Source organism: Arachis duranensis, chromosome 10 (assembly GCF_000817695.3).
Source record: "Arachis duranensis cultivar V14167 chromosome 10, aradu.V14167.gnm2.J7QH, whole genome shotgun sequence".
NCBI classification, from domain to species: domain Eukaryota; kingdom Viridiplantae; phylum Streptophyta; class Magnoliopsida; order Fabales; family Fabaceae; genus Arachis; species Arachis duranensis.
The window spans coordinates 80,032,850-80,037,257 of record NC_029781.3 but is presented as its reverse complement, the minus strand read 5'-3'; the positions used below and the strand labels follow the sequence as shown (position 1 = coordinate 80,037,257).

The following is a 4,408-nucleotide window of genomic DNA, read 5'->3' as shown; positions in this document are numbered from 1 at the left end:
TCCCAACACCAAACTTAGAGTTTGAATGTGGGGGTTCAACACCAAACTTAGAGTTTGGTTGTGGCCTCCCAACACCAAACTTAGAGTTTGACTGTGGGGGCTCTGTTTGGCTCTGTTTTGAGAGAAGCTCTTCATACTTCCTCTCCATGGTGATAGAGGGGTATCCTTGAGCCTTAACATAAAGGATTCCTCATTCACTTGAATGATCAGTTTACCTCTGTCAACATCAATCACAGTCTTTGCTGTGGCTAGGAAGGGTCTGCCACATCAATCACAGCCTTTGCTGTGGCTAGGAAGGGTCTGCCAAGGATGATGGATTCATCCATGCACTTCCCAGTCTCTAGGACTATGAAATCAGCAGGGATGTAATGGTCTTCAACCTTTACCAGAACATCCTCTACAAGTCCATAAGCTTGTTTTCTTGAATTGTCTGCCATCTCTAGTGAGATTCTTGCAGCTTGTACCTCAAAGATCCCTAGCTTTTCCATTACAGAGAGAGGCATGAGGTTTATACTTGACCCTAAGTCACACAGAGCCTTCTTAAAGGTCATGGTGCCTATGGTACAAGGTACTGAGAACTTCCCAGGATCTTGTCTCTTTTGAGATAATCTCTGCCTAGACAAGTCATCCAGTTCTTTGGTGAGCAAAGGAGGTTCGTTCTCCCAAGTCTCATTACCAAATAACTTGTCATTTAGCTTCATGATTGCTCCAAGGTACTTGGCAACTTGCTCTTAAGTGACATATTCATCATCTTCAGAGGAAGAATACTCATCAGAGTTCATGAATGGCAGAAGTAAATCCATTGGAATCTCTATGGTCTCAGTGTGAGCCTCAGATTCCCATGGTTCTTCATTAGGGAACTCATTGGAGGCCAATGGACGTCCATTGAGATCTTCCTCAGTGGCATTCACTGCCTCTTCCTCCTCTCCAAATTCGGCCATGTAGGTCATGTCAATGGCCTTGCATTCTCCTTTTGGATTCTCTTCTGTATTGCTTGAAAGAGTGCTAGGAGGGAGTTCAGTAATTTTCTTACTCAGCTGACCCACTTGTGCCTCCAAGTTTCTAATGGAGGACCTTGTTTCAGTCATAAAACTTTGAGTGATTTTGATTAGATCAGAGACCATGGTTGCTAAGTCAGAGTGGCTCTGCTTAGAATTCTCTGTCTATTGCTGAGAAGATGATGGAAAAGGCTTGCCATTGCTAAACCTGTTTCTTCCATCATTATTGTTGTTGAAACCTTGTTGAGGTCTCTGTTGATCCTTCCATGAGAAATTTGGATGATTTTTCCATGAAGATTTATAGGTGTTTCCATAGAGTTCTCCCATGTAATTCATCTCTTCTATTGAAGGGTTCTCAGGATCATAAGCTTCTTCTTCAGATGAAGCATCCTTAGTACTGCTGGGTGCAGCTTGCTTTCCAGACAGACTTTGAGAAATCAAATTGACTTGCTGAGTCAATATTTTGTTCTGAGCCAATATGGCATTCAGAGTATCAATCTCAAGAATTCCTTTCTTCTGATACGTCCTATTGTTCACAGGATTCTTTTCAGAAGTGTACATGAATTGGTTATTTGAAACCATTTCAATGAGCTCTTAAGCTTCTGTAGGTGTCTTTTTCAGATGAAGAGATCCTCCAGCAGAGCTATCCAATGACATCTTGGACAGTTCAGACAGACCATCATAGAAAATACCTATGATGCTCCATTCAGAAAGCATGTCAGAAGGACATTTTCTGATTAATTGTTTGTATCTTTCCCAAGCTTCATAGAGGGATTCTCCTTCCTTCTGTCTGAAGGTTTGGACTTCCACTCTAAGCTTACTCAATTTTTGAGGTGGAAAGAACTTTGCCAAGAAGGCATTGACTAGCTTTTCCCAAGAGTTCAGGCTTTCTTTAGGTTGTGAGTCCAACCATATCCTAGCTCTGTCTCTTATAGCAAAAGGGAATAGCATAAGTCTGTAGACCTCAGGGTCAACTCCATTAGTCTTGACAGTATCACAGATTTGCAAGAATTAAGCTAAAAACTGATGAGGATCTTCTAATGGAAGTCCATGGAACTTGCAATTCTGTTGCATTAGAGAAACTAATTGAGGTTTAAGCTCAAAGTTGTTTGCTCCAATGGCAGGGATAGAGATGCTTCTCCCATAGAAGTCGGGAGTAGGTGCAATAAAGTCACCCAGCACCTTCCTTGCATTGTTGGCATTGTTGTTGTTTTCGGCTGCCATGTCTTCTTCTTTGAAGATTTCTGTTAGGTCCTCTACAGAGAATTGTGCCTTAGCTTCTCTTAGCTTTCGCTTTAAGGTCCTTTCAGGTTCAGGGTGAATCTCAACAAGAATGCTTTTGTCTTTACTCCTGCTCATATGAAAGAGAAGAGAACAAGAAAGTATGGAATCCTCTATGTCACAGTATAGAGATTCTTTAAGGTGTCAGAGGAAAAGAAAAATAGAAGGAAGAAGTAGAAGAATTCGAACTTATCAAGAAAGATGGAGTTTGAATTGTTGATAGTGGAGGAGTGTTAGTCCATAAATGGAAGGATGTGAGAAGAGGGGAAGAAATTTTCGAAAATAAATTAAAAAGATTTTAAAAACATTTTGAAAAAGATTAATTGATTTTCGAAAACTAAGAGTGGGAAAGAAATCAAGTGATTTTTGAAAAAGATTTTGAAATAAGAAATTAAAAAGATATGATTGAAAACTATTTTGAAAAAGATGTGATTAAAAAGATATGATTTAAAAGTTATGGTTTTTTTTTTAAAAAGATGTGATTGAGAAGATATGATTTGAAAAACAATTTAAAAAGATTTGATTTTGAAAATTAATGACTTGGCTAACAAGAAAAGATATGATTCAAACATTAAACCTTTCTCAACAGAAAAGGCAACATACTTGAAATGTTGAACCAAATCATTAATTGATAGCAAGTATTTTTGAAAATGGAAAGAAATTGATTTTGAAAACATATGATTGAAAAGATATGATTTGAAAAAAATTTGATTTTGAAAAATTTTGAAAACCTGAAAAAAATTTGAATTAAAAACAGAATCTTCCCTCTTGTGCCATCCTGGCGTTAAACGCCCAGAATGGTATCTATTCTGGCGTTTAACGCCCAAAACACTACCCTTTTGGGCGTTAAACGCCCAGCCAGGCACCCTGGCTGGCATTTAAACGCCAGTTTGCCTTCCTCACTGGGCGTTTTGAACGCCCAGCTTTTTCTGCGTAATTCCTCTGCTGTATGTTCTGAATCTTCAATTCTCTGTATTATTGACTTGAAAAGACACAAATCAGAAATTTTTTTGGATTTTTAATAATGAGGAATAATCACAATGCAACTAAAATCAAATAAAAATGCATGCAAGACACCAAACTTAGCAGTTTGTATACTACTGACACTAAGAAAGTGAGAATGCATATGAGAAACAACAAAACACTCAAGTCAAGAAAATTTAAAGATCAAAGCAATGAAATCATCAAGAACATCTTGAATATCACTTAAGACACATGAATGAATGCAAGAAGAACATAAACATGCAATTGAAACCAAACTTAACATGAGACTCTAGACTCAACAAGAAGCATACAATATTTTTGGTTTTTTCGAAAATTAAGTGGAAAAGAAAATAAAGATATCAAAATTCTTAATAAGAATTCCAGGAATCGTGCAATGTTAGTCTAAAGCTTCAGTCTAAAGGAATTAGACATGGCTAGCCAAGCTTTAGCAGGACATTGCATTCAAGAGCTAAATTGATGAAGATCAATCAGCTTTGGTGATGATAAGAACATCACCTTGAAACACTAGAATTCATTCTTAAGAACTCTGAAGAAAAATACCTAATCTAAGCAACAAGATGAACCGTCAGTTGTCCAAACTCGAACAATCGCCGGCAACGGCGCCAAAAACTTGGTGCTGTTGCCGGATCAAAAATTTGGCACTGATGTTACCGGACCAAAAGCTTGCCGAAAACTCGAACAATCCACGGCAACGGCGCCAAAAACTTGGTGCACGAAATTGTGATCATCAATGGCGCCATCAACATGGTACGCTCAATTGCAATCTCAACTCTTTATCACAACTTCGCACAACTAACCAGCAAGTGCACTGGGTCATCCAAGTAATAAACCTTACGCGAGTAAGGGTCGATCCCACGGAGATTGTTGGTATGAAGCAAGCTATGGTCATCTTGTAAATCTTAGTCAGGCAGATTCAAATGTTTATAAATGATATATGAATAAAGCATAAAGATAGAGATACTTATGTAATTCATTGGTGAGAATTTCAGATAAGCGAATGGAGATGCTTTGTCCCTTCCGTCTCTCTGCTTTCCTACTGTCTTCATCCAATCCTTCTTACTCCTTTCCATGGCAAGCTGTATGTAGGGTTTCACCGTTGTCACGTGGCTACCTCCCATCCTCTC

At 38.5% G+C, this 4,408-nt stretch overlaps 1 non-coding gene across 1 annotated transcript; it reads left to right on the top strand.

The window, feature by feature from the left end:
- Positions 1–1,709: 1,709 nt before the first annotated feature.
- Positions 1,710–1,817, top strand: LOC127743482 (small nucleolar RNA R71). Its single transcript, XR_008004874.1, has one exon. It is a non-coding gene; the product is annotated as a small nucleolar RNA R71 (small nucleolar RNA).
- The last annotated feature ends 2,591 nt before the right edge of the window (positions 1,818–4,408 follow it).